The sequence below is a fragment of the Pteropus medius genome, unplaced genomic scaffold (genome assembly GCF_902729225.1).
Source record: "Pteropus medius unplaced genomic scaffold, Ma_sr-lr_union100, whole genome shotgun sequence".
In the NCBI taxonomy this organism is placed as follows: domain Eukaryota; kingdom Metazoa; phylum Chordata; class Mammalia; order Chiroptera; family Pteropodidae; genus Pteropus; species Pteropus medius.
Window position 1 is genome coordinate 20,085,767 of NW_024342471.1, and position 12,895 is coordinate 20,098,661.

At 48.3% G+C, this 12,895-nt stretch overlaps 1 protein-coding gene across 10 annotated transcripts in view; it reads right to left on the reverse strand.

The window, feature by feature from the left end:
- The window catches only part of NFATC2 (nuclear factor of activated T cells 2), a 143,513-nt gene that overhangs the window by 96,007 nt on the left and 34,611 nt on the right, over positions 1–12,895 (reverse strand). The window lies entirely within an intron of this gene.

A 12,895-nucleotide genomic window follows, 5' to 3' on the forward strand; every position in this document is an offset into this window, starting at 1 on the left:
GCTCCCACAGCTCAGAGGGGACAAGTGTGTGGGCTGAGGTCGCACAGCAAGACAGAGGCAGGGGCAGAAGTTCACAAGGCTTCCCTCACTGTCCCAGCCAGTCTGGTCGTTTAGGGGGTGGGAAGGAGGAAGCAGCGCGTGCCCCATCTGCAAGAGAGGAAGGAATGGAGTCGGGATGTCTCTAAGACGAGCAGAGATGCCTTTCTCACTATTAAGAATGAAATCCAAATGCCTTAAAGGGCCACGTAGGCAATGTGAGTGAGCCAAGCAAGCGATGCAAAAACTGACAAATGTCCATAACCTGAAGACATTCACGGTCAGAATTTTTTTCTTTTTTGAAGAATTGTACCACCAGAGCCACTGCTAAATTGTCTGGTACTTCGTGCAGATTAACGAAAGACACCTCTTCCTCTACACCCTTAGAAGGCATGCGTCAGAACGCTGTCTTGATAAATACGCAAATATGAATGGTGCTCTCATGATCCACAGTGCCCTCGTGCAGTGCGCAGCCTGTGCGACTGTATCCGGTGACACACAGAAGACTTCCCAGGGCTGTGACTTGGGGGCCTCTGTCTACATTCCATGGTCTTATAAAAGGCTCTGAACTGCCACAGCACAGTCATGTGGAAAGGAAAAACACATACGCTGTCAATACTTGACCCCTAAATCAAAACTGGCCAGCTCCCACCTCTAAATTGATGCCTAAAGAGACACCAAGAAAGCTTCTGCCTCAGGACCTCTGCGCTAACGTTTCCCTCTCCTACCTTTTCCCCAAAGACAGGGACACAGCTTACTCTCTTACTGCACTCGAAACACTGGTTAAATTTCACCTCTTCAGAAAGTTCTTCCCTAAAAGAGCATCCCGACCCCTCACAATCATCTTCCATCCCCGCTCCTGCCTTATTTTCCTTCTTACTGCTTTTTTACCACCTAATAGATCGTAGACTTACTGGTTTGCCATACGTCTCCCTCCACCAGAACACCAGCTCCCTGGAGGAACAAGGTTTTGTCTGCCCTGTTCCCTGCTCCATCTCCATCTCCAGTTAGCAAACTTTCTCTGTAAAGCGAGTAAACATTTCAGGCTTTGCAGGCCATACAGTCTCTTCTGCAAGGACTCGACTCTCCCACTGCAGCGCAAAAGCAGCCATATAAGATGGAAATAAAGCGGTGTGGCTGTGTGCCAATAAAACTTTATTTAGAAAAGCAGGCGGCGGGCCGGACTTGGCTGGCATGGTTTGAGGACCCCTGTCTTAGAAAATGTGTTCAGACTCTAACGTGCACACAAACTACCTGGGGACCTCATAAAAGTCAGATTCTGACTCAGCAGGGTGTGGTGGGGCCTGAGATTCTGCATTTTGAATAAACTCCCAGGGGATGTCTGTGCTTCCGGTCCGTGCACCAGACTGAGTGGGGAGCACCCAGCACAGTACCTGGCACGTGGCGAAAGCACGATCGATATGTGTCAACACTTTTCTTGCTACTGTTTCATCGGGGCGTGATGCCCTTGCTGGTACCACCCATTGCTTTTGTCCCCAGTGGATCATTTTCTGATGAGGGAGAAAAGTTATGTGCCCAGATGTGGGACATAGTCAGTGTACACTAATGGATTATTTTGTCACTAAGCGGGGGGGTCAGATAAATCCAAACATTTACCTGATGCAGGTTGTTACAAAAACTGTTCATGAGAACAGGATTTACAGTTTTATAACAAGTGTCGGCTAAGAAAGATGGGGTCCCCTGACAGACACCTAAATTCCCTGAGGAAAGGTCTGTTTGCTTACATAAACGATGGCAAGATCAACTCAGCTTCACCTCCTTCCCAGAAAACTGAAACGCGCTGTCATTTTAAGCTCCACGGTAACAGCCGCCTCGATCATTCACTGAGAATTTAAAATGCACAGGGCTTCTGCCATGTCCTTTATAAAGTATAATGCTGATGATGGTGATGACGACAGTGAAAACAACCATCAGGACAGACACAGACCCTTCTGGAAGGATCTTCAAGAAAACTACTGGGGCCTCAGGGCGAAGAGGTGGCCGCCGGGTATGGGGGTGGCCGCCGGGTATGGGGTGGCCGCCGGGTATGGGGTGGCCACCGGGTATGGCGCCTTGTTCTGTGCAGCTTTTGTACCTTTGAAATTCTGCACCACGCAGGGCATTTCCTCCCCAAAACTTAATTTATCAAAAAAAAAAAAAAAAAAAAAAAACAAAGAAGTCTGCACTCAGTACTGTTCCAATGGTTGTACACACACTCTCATCTCCTACAGAAATCCTGTAAGATAAGAAATCCTATAAGATAAACATTCTGTCCAACTTGCCACTAGGGAGACCAACGCCCCAGAAGGTCAGATTATCCTTGGGCACAGTCAAACCACTAGTGTGATGAGAACAACTAAGGCTGAAGGTCGATAGACCCCAGGACCATCTGAACAGGTCTGAGATCATCACAGCGTGCACTTGGGACCTAGAGATGCTGCCTCTCCAAGCCCAAGTGCAGGCTACCCCAGGACATGCTCGGGAAGATCAACAGCAGCCCACAGTCCACTGCGGCCCCACAAGCCAGCTATTGTTCTGTGCCTGGGAGGGGCCTGCTGGCTGCCATGACCAAAGCAAGGAGGGAAGGAAGCCAGGTGGGTGGGGAGACGCCCGTACACAAGGCACGGGCCTGGGCGAGCTAACAAAGGAAAAATCTGACTGGATGCTTGACCAGACTGGATTTCTTAAATTTTGCAAAAATACTTAAGCAACAATAAAAGCCCCTAGGAGCACCCGTGGAAAATTATCTCAAGATCAATCGTTAAAGATGTCTATTTCTTCTCTGCGGCTTGAGAGCTAAACTATCTAGATTCAGTTCATGGCACACCCACTTCCTGTGTGACCTGAGGCGAGTTACTTAACTTCTCTGTGTCTCCAAATACTGCCCAGAAATAAAGGGAGCATTATAATCGCTTATACAGAGACAGCACTTACAACAATTGCGAATCTTACTAGAATCTTGGTAAATGCTACTCCACCCCTGGTTTCACGAAAACAACTTCGTACAGACGTGACTACGTAAGGAGGGCAGGGGCTAAGCACGATGAGCTTGAGTTTGCCAGTGCAAGATAAAAAGACTCAAAGGAAATACGCCAGAGCGGTCACAGCAGTACTTTCCTATGTGTGTTACGCAATGAACACATATGTAAAACAAGAGAAAATAAAAGAAACTCATAATCGGATAAAAATGCAGGGAGCGCAAACATATGCACTTATGCACATCTACACGTAAATCCAGTGCTACATATACATGTGTATGTGTGTATATTTATACATACAAGATGTAAATAATTGACATACGCGTGTCTGTGTTTACATACACACTCACGCCCACCCTAACTCTTTCAAACCTGGATCAGAACGTTCAGAACCTGTTACTCCTAAGCGGTGGGCCTGAGGACTGTAGAGAACAGTGGAAATGGTTTGGCCGAGGAGCCCGACAGACGTGCTTCTAAATCAGCTCCATCCTATCCAGGCTGCATGACCTTGAGCAAGTCCTCTGACCTTGCGAAGAGCACGTGTGGAAATGAGGGCCACTAATGGCATCCATGTCATCAGTATCTAACTCACACCCGTCTCGGCTCTGGGGTCACAGCACGAAATCAAAACGTCTTTGTGAAAACAAACACTCCCTTTTTATCCTACCAGGATGGTGCAAAAGAAAACTAACAATAAGAAGAAACGAGAACAGCAAGCAGATACTGAGCACTCGCTGCGGCCCAGGCCCTGTTCCACGCACTTGACCATATTGTCATTTATTCCTTGCAAAGATCCAGGAGGCAGGCTCCGTATCATCCCCTCTCATGAGCTGTGTGACCTTGAGCCTCAGTTTCCTTATCTCTACATGGAGTTAATAACAGCATCACTACCGCCTGCAGCTGGCACATGGGAAAAGCTCGGTCAGGGCCAGCCTCTTTGTCACTCGAGACCACGTGCTCCTTGGAGAGGGCACTCAATGCCCCTGAGCCTCCGTTTCCCCATTCACAAAGCAGGGTCAACATGCCGGCCTGAGCCACTCCGTGTGAATCGTTTGTCACATAGTAAAGTGCTCAATAAACAGATGTGATGATGGGCAGAGTCAGCCCACAGCCTTCCAGGAGGCTCAGGACGAGTGGCTTTAACCTCGACGCTGTCTCCCAGGTCCAGAGACTGGCTCCGCTGCCCTCACAGAGGGCACAGGTGCCCTGGGAAAATCTGTCCACCCTCATGGGCCAGGTAAGGATTTTGTTGTCGGTGGAGCTGACTCCTTCTGAGGAAGTGATGAGTCTCATTCATGGGACCAAACTAGAAAATACTGACGGTTTGATAAACAGATCTTGAGACCACTCTCCCACCTGTTAAACCCACAGGACACCTGGGAGGGGGCGGGGCCAGCTGGGGAGGGAGAGCCTCCTGCACACCAGCCTGCAGACAGTCAGAGTGAGAGTGTTCAGGCCTCCAGACGGGTCCCAGGTGGGGTCGCAGTCTCCTCCTCCTGCAGCCTGCTGGAGCTACCACGTGCTTGAAATCCACCTCCAGAAGATGCCTCCTTTTAAAGTCTTTGCTTTGCCCAAGGTCTCTCAGTGGAGAAAGCAGAGGCAAGGGCAGGACCCAAACACCCAAATCTGGGTCCAGGGCTCAAATCACACCACCAGCTGCGTACTGCCCAAAGCTGCTGCTGCAGTGGGGCCTTTCCTAAGCCCCGTCCAAGCTCTCCCTCATGTTACCCCCCCAGAGCCCCCCCCCACAAGCATTCAGACTTTATTTTACTCCAGAATGGGGCTCAACACTGAGCCGGCTGGGAGCAGGTGATGGATGAACGAATGGCTAAGTGGAAAGATGAGAACCCAGAAGCTAAAAGCCAAGCTCAGGGCACCACTTCTGCCCAGGTGCCTGACTTTAAGTGACATGAGTCCCCCCACCCCCAACTGTGCCTCTGCATCCATCTGTACAATGGGAAAAATAGCCCCAGTTCACCGTGTGCCTGCAAGGATGAAATAAGACCATACGTGTAAAAAACAAACAATGTGCTCTCAATATCTATCCTAGATTAGTGTCAGCGTTGATTAACTCAACCAGAAAAAGCCTGAATGGAATCTAATCTTAGGTTAATAGAGCTCAAAAGATCCCAAATCTATACCACTCGCTGTATTTCTCAAGAAAGAACAACGGTGGGGCCAACGCCTGCTTTGTGCCAAAGACCATGCTGGGCACTTCTGCATAGAATCCGAACAACTCTTGACTAGACAAAGCAAATAACCTCTAAGACGGAGGTCTTCCTCACTTGATACCTGAAGAAACTGCAGCCAAACCGGTTGCCCAGCATCCCAAAGCTCCAAACAACCAGCTCTTTCTACTTCCAAGACACTGCACAGACGGATGGCTCAGGGGCGGCCCAGGCCTCCAACCGCCTACATCCAAACCAACGCCATTGCTCACCCGCTGGGTGACCTCAGGCAAGTTGCTTAACCTCTCAGTGTCCCCATTTCCTTGTCTGTAAAATGAGAGTTGTAATTCTACCACCTCTATTCCATGCCCTCATCGCAAAGATTAAGTAGGTCGCCTGAAGGGAAGTATGCAGTAAGCACTCAGTAAGTGTAGCTTTCAGCATCATGCCACCGTGCCCAGACCAAAGGAGGGACCTGAAAAATCGTTTGTGGAGCAGATGAAGTTTCCTCTAGGTGTTCCTGCTGGTTGCCAGGCATATTGGAAGCTTCAGAATTAATCTTTCTTTTTGAAACAGTTGTTTCTCCAAGATTCCGGAAGCTGTTTCCTGCCTACATTTGGCGACAATATTGTCCTGATGCCCATTACTCACGGCAATTTATCTTCCAACGTGAACTAAAAGCACTCCTTGCTTACCGTCGGGGTGTCTTTGGCACGAGATTGGTACCACCCAGCCCTGCACCTCCTCATCACCCCACAACTCTGCCTGCACCAGCTCCTACCCTGGATACCATCTCCTTGTCAGCTCCTGGCTCACCCTTGGAGGTCAAGGTCACACACAGGGGGTTGCATTTGACCCACAGAAGCACTTGGTTTAGACTGTTCTCTTTTAACAGGTTTTCTAAACTAATCACTGGTGTTATAATCAGGAGACTGGTATAGATGAGGAGCAGGTGATGAGAATGGATCGGCATACCCACCCACCCCATCCCCATCTTTAAATGAAAAGGCTGGGTCGAGCCATCCCTAGGGGATGGGTTCCCTTGGAAAATAGGAAGAATCTCAGTGGGGATGGACAGGGTCACCTTGATGGACAGGGATGGACTGTGGCCTCCCCAAGACTACAGCCATATCATGCGTCTCGCCCATAGCCAATCTTGCAAAACCTCCAGTTAGTCCGACTTTCAAAATATACCCAGCATCCAATCATTTTGAACACCCTCTACCTCCAGCCCTGGCCCAGCCACCAGCCTCTCGGGCCTGGCCGCCTGCAGCAGCTCCTCAGCCATCTCCTGCTTCTCCCTCCAATGCCCCACAGTCCACGCTCATCAGCGTGGCAGCTGAAGGGGTCCTGCTAAAACCTAAAGCAGACCCCACCCACCCCCGGCTCCCACCTCACGGAGAGCACAAGTCCTCAAACGGTGTCCAAAGCCCGAATCCGCCCATCCTCTTTCCTCTGGGACCCCGTCTGGTCACCCTGCTTTTGCCGCACAGGCCTCCTCTCTGTTCCTAGACTGCACTCAGCTTGTCCCCGATGTCCCCTCAGTGGGCAGCACGCCGCCCCAGGTCCCCGCACCTCCTAGTCCTTCATCTCCTTCTTTGCTCAAATGCCACTTATGTGACCACTCCCCATGGCCCTGGCCTTGCTAGTTCATCCCGTGGCACTTATCACCTTCCACGTGCTATTTAATTTTCCTATTTATTAGATTTATTGTTTATCTCCCCACAGCCAGAACGTCAGCTCCACAGGAGCAGGAATTTCTGTCTGTTTTGTTCACTGCTGGATTCCCAGCGCCTGGAACGGTGCCTAGCCCATAGAAGGTGCTTAATAAACATTCCTGACCACGGACCGAAGGAGCGAAGGGCGCCCCAGTGATCTCAAAACACGCCAGAAGCTTGAGCCTCCGCTCACCATTTCGCTCCCCTCTCCCTTCCCTTTCCAGAAGGTCTGATTGAACCTTCTGTAGAAGCAAACACAGCAGCCCTGATCCAGACAGATTAGCATCAGCAAGAGCTGCCTGCGGGGCTCGCCGAGGACAAAATGTCGTTAGTCCAGTAGACGCCAACATGCCAGCCAATTGCCAAAGGAAGCACTGCTCAATGTCACGACTCCAGCTTCGCCTGGCAAGGAGAAAATCCCGCCTGGCTCCTTTCTTCCCTCTCTCAGATACAATTCAAAGCGAGTTGCAGATAGTACAAGAGCTGAAATCCAACGAGAGGAAATCCATTTTATGAGCTGAAAGCTTGGAGACTTAACTGGCCTCCCCTGGATTGGAGGGGGGTGGCGGTAACCTGAACAGGTGCGCCCCTGGCCCCCCGACTCTTCGCCCTGCAACGAAGCTCGTTGCTGTTAGCCAGGATGAAACAGCGATCAGGTTTCTGCATCTGTGAGGACTCTCTCCTAAAGGAACTATCCATGTTTCTCCATATGTCTGAACATCTGTTTGAAAGAATCAAGGACACTGATGTGTGCGCTGTGGTTAAACGGTCTCATATTTTGATCACTTTCTAACCAAAAGGATGGCTTTCCAATCTTTTCTTGTTTTTCAGTTGAAAACATGTCCCAGGGAGAGGTAAGAATAACATTTTTTGAAAGTCCCAGCACACGGATGGATAAGGAATAAAATGAAGTGTCCTCTACTGGGAATTTCTCGGCAGGAATATGGTTAAAGGGTCTGGAAGCAGGCAGGGGGAGGATTAAATGACAGTGGCATTATACAGGCCACTCTCACCTGGAACATTATTAGATCTCAAAAGGTGAAGAGTTGGGGAAACACGTAAAGCCCAGTCTCGCGAAGCCGCCTATGAACGGACATTTAAGCCACCAAAGGACCAGCGTGTCCTGTCCGGAAACGGAATGAGGAGATGATGGCAGCGGTCCACCAGAGGCGTGTGCTCCTTCCAAGGTGAGTCGAGTGGCTCCCTGTCTCAACTGGTCCCAACGGGTCAAAGTCAGACAAACGAGTTAAAATTCTCTGGCTCCCAGGAAAAAACCATAAACTTCACCTATTTCAATGGGATTCAGAGCTCTGCAGGAGAGTCTGCTGGGCCTGGCTCCCTCCTGAGCTGGACAATTCTTAGAAATCATAGAAATATAGCCTCGCTCTTGTCACCCTTTCTACTTGATAAACTTTGAAGTAATGTAGTCCTTATTTACCCCCCACAGGATTCGAACTGGAGGCTATTTGCCCTGAGCCAAAGCTAACCTAAAGTTGGATTTAGTAGCCCCAACGTAATCATCAGAAATTTCACATAAAAATTCAGATTTGAAAAAATAACTGTAAAACCTAGCAGCGCTGGACCCACATCCCAGCATGGCACAACCAACGGGAGCCGAAGAGGGGCTGCCTCCGAGAGACGAGGCGCACACTCTGCTGCGCCCCGCTCTCCAGCACCCCGTTTCTCCCTGACTCATCCGGCCATTTCCTTTCACTGCCTGGCCCTCGTGAGCTTGTCCGTGTGTGATCCTGCTTCTCCACCCTCTCTCTCCTCAGCGCATCGCTTCTGGAGAGATGCAGGTTGCTACCGAGGGTAGCAACAAGTGGACACGCGCCAAGCGGACACACGCCAAGCCCGTGAGTGATGGCGCATGTATGTGGTCTAAGCCATTCCAGGAGCCTGAGAATTAGAAAGTCCGAGACTTTGTTCCTGAGCTCCAGGCGCATATACCCAACTACCTACTTGACATCTTTGCTTGGACATCTCGCAAGCCCTTCCTACACCCCAGACAGAACTCATAATCTTCCGCTAGGAAAATGACTTCCTCTCCAAGTCGTCCTACCTGGCCTATGACACCGTCTTCCAGCCCAGGTGCTCCCTCACCTCCCACATCTAAGCCGGCACCAAGTCCAGAAGACCACACCACAGAATCCACCCCCTCCTCTCCCGCTGCTACCTCCTCATCCTCACCCCCTCGCTCTCTCACTTAGCCACGCCGCAGCCTGCTGAATTCATCTCCTTGCTTCCCCTCTTAGTCCTTTTAACCCACTCCCTAGAGAAAAACCGTGTGATCCTCAAAATATTAAATCAGAATCACCTCCCTCCCCTATTCAAAACTCGTCACTCCCTTCCCCCGAAATAAAACCCTAGCTCCTCGCCTTGGCTTATGAGTCTTGCATGTCCTGGTCCTGCCAACCCGTCACCCTTCGAGCTAAACGCACGTGACACTGGCCCTCCTTCAGCTCCTCAGACACACCAAGTTCTTCCCTGCCTCGGGACCTTTACCCCAGCTGTGCTCTGTGCATGGAACGCTCTCCTACCACCAAGAGATAGCGAGACAGAGGGAGGAAGGGCATCATTCTTCTCTTCGTTGGCTCTATCACCTGCTCCAGGTCCCAGCTGGTAAGTCACCTCCTTGACAAGACCCTCCCTCTAAAGCAGGTCTTCCAAGTACTCTGGCATGGTTTGTTTTGTTGAAGACATTACCCCCGACTTGTGAATCCCACAGATGAGCTTCTGACCAGCCGCCATGTCTTACTTAAGAGTCCATGTGTCATTCCAGATTGTCCTTGCCTGGCCTCCCCGATCCACCTACATCTCGGCAATGTTTGGTTACACCAAACCATCCTGGGCACCTCCAGTGCCCCCTGAGCTCTGCCACAGCAGGAGCTGTGTTGATCTCACCTACCGTCATATTATCACTGCCTAGCACACAGTAGGTCCTCAACAAAATGCTCGCCTAATGAATGAGTCAAGAGATGTGAAAAGCATTTAAGGTTTGGAACAAACTTTCTTCCAAGACCAAGTGACACTCAGGAAGAAGAAAAAAAAAAAACCAGCTAGATGCAGCATATGTTTAAGATTTAAAATTTTATATTTAAAGGAAGAGAATGCAATGGTCTTGTACTCACTTTATTTCCATATAAAGAGGAGCATAAAACCACTAAGCATGCGAAAAAAGATTAAGTTTTATAGTGTGGCAAATAAAAAACGAGAAGGGTGGGGACCAATAATTGAGAAGAGGTAAAAGGAGACGTGGCATAGTACAGAAATAGAAACAGATGGCGAGATAAAGGGACAGACAGAGACCAAGAAAGAAACCAGCAGAAGTTTCTAGGCAAGGTACAAAAATGGGGCTTTGGTTGCTCTTCTGGGAACAAAGGGGCACCCTCCAGATTTTGAATGGGGTTTTCACACCTCCTTAAAGGTTAAGAGCACTCATCTTCTCAAGGTCCCCTCTTTCCTTCATTTTTTCAAAGGAGTTTTTTTTTAAACTGACTTCCTACGCTAAAAAAAGCAGAGGTTAGCACATTTCATTTTAAAGAGAACACGCTATTCAAATGATTTTTTTTTTTAAATACTTCATTTTGTGTCTTTTGAGAATACGGCTACAGATTTTTAAGTCACACTTTGAGTTTTCAAAGATACGAGCAAGAAAAAGGATGGATCTTTGGGGGCTGTTGGAAGAAGGGGCGTGAACTTCCAATACGGTATAGCAGGTGTCTTTTGAACTGCACATTCAGCCCATTCTGTTCTCTGGAACTTTCCATGGCCCTAGGCCCTGATGAATGGGTGAACAGAGCCTAGCACCTCACATGGCCTGTCCGCTCTGGCTGAGTTAACTGGACCAGTGGGTGGCACCCTTCCCAAACAGGACCAATTAGAATCTCACTGAGAACAAAGATTTGGGCCCCAGTGAGCTGGTAAGGGGGCTGGAATTGGAATAGCATATAAAAGTCATAGGCAGGAGGTGTGGGCATATTTCCATCAGGCAGGGAAAGCTGGCCTGAAGAGAAACGCAGAAGATCGGGAAAGTGGTGTAGCAGGTAGAGCCAGACACCTGGGTCTCAGGTCCACCACTCAATAGCTATGACCTTGAACAGGTTCCTTGACATCTCCCTAAACTAACCGTAACCTGCTCCATAGGGCTCTTTAAGGATTAAATAAGTTAATACACACAACACTCGGAACAGAGTCTGACACACAGTAAACACTCGCTAAGTGTTATCTATTACCATCTTGCTCAACTGTAAGTTCACGAGCGTGAGGATTTCTGGCTATTTTGTTCATACCATATTCCAGAACCTAGAACCATGCTTGGTACATAGGAGCGCTCAGCAAACGTTTGTCGAATGATCAGAGAATGAAGAAGCCCTACAAGCATAGAGACCATGGACGGAAGCTCCCGGCTCTGTTCCTTATCTCAGCTCCAACCCCCAAGAAGCAGTCAGAGTTGGGTCTTATCAAACCCCTAATCAAGTCATGTTTCTTTCCTGCTTTTCACATCTCAGAATAAAAGCCAAACTCTCCCCCGTGGCTATCCAGGCCCTGCATGCCCTGGTCCCTTCCCGCCTCTCTCCCCTCTCTCTCTGGCCCTTCATACTCCAGTTATGCCAGACTCCTTAAGGTCCTCTGATGTGGTTCCTTCTGCCTCCGGGCCTTTGCACATGCTGTTCCTCCCACGCAATCTAGGCTCTAGTCTCTTCCTCAGGAAAATCTTAACAGATGTTCGTCCCCCGTCTTACACAACCAGAGCCCCAAGGGCTTTCCCTCATGCCAGTTGCCACAGTTTGTAATTTTATCATTTACGTAATTAGTCAGTGACTCCTTCCCCCAGCTTCATGAGCTCCATGAAGAAAGAGTTCATAACTTTTTAATTCATTATATTTCGTATATATATATATATATCAGTATCGAGCACAGCATATGACAAAAGGTAGATGCCCAACAAATACTTGCAGAATAAATCCTGACCGAGCAAAGAAGTGTCTTGAACCTTGACTTCCCAAGTCCGGGGGCTTCTTGAGTTGAGTCTCCTGGCCTGGTTTTACGCCCTAACCCAGCAGTCCCCTCATACAATCTCCTTTTTCTAATCTGCTTTGAATGAGTTTCTCATTACAACCAGAGGCTTTGACTCAAACACACAGACTAACACCATCCTCCAAGCCGGGAGGTTCCCAACCCCGAATAGATTAGCCTTTAGAAGAAAATAACAACATCCAGAGTCTCTACAATGCCCAGTATATATTATCATCACGATGTCAGATTACAGTCAACAATTACTAGACATGCAAAGAAAGAGGAAGATGGGACTCATGGTCAAGGAAAAGACGCAATGAATAGAAACAGATCCCAAGATGGCAGTGATGTCAGATTTAGAAAAAGCATCTGCCAGGATCTATAAGTTCCTAACGTTATCATAAAAGTCCTTAACCAGGTGTACACACCCAGAGCACCTGCAGAGATTTGGGGAGCTGGGGTTTGTTTGTTCGTTGTCTGAATTCTACTCATGTTACATAGCTTCTAATTAACTAATTCCAGGGAACGCTCAAGAATCTATATTTTTAACAACTACTCTAAAGGGTTCTGATGCATCAGATTGTCATCATAGGCTTCTCATTTCCACTTGAAGGGAAATACTTTAAAAAGTTAAATTAATATAAACGATTGGTAGGTACCAATCAGCAGTTGCTGGTTAACCAGACTATACAATTAAAAAGTTTTCAACTCTATTTTGGAGAAAAAAGAACACTTCTCTACTTATTAAAAAAAAAAAAAATCCGAGGATGAATTAAAAGCCACTGACATGAAAGATAACTATTAAGAAAAAAACAAGAGGAAATGCTCATGGTAAAATGTGAAGTAAAAAAAAAAAAATCAGAGTACAAACTACTCTAACATCGAGTATATAAATGTATAGTCATAGACACTGCCATGTTTGTGAATAGAAAAGAGGCAACAGGAAATACATCTAAATGCTAATAATAGTTATTTC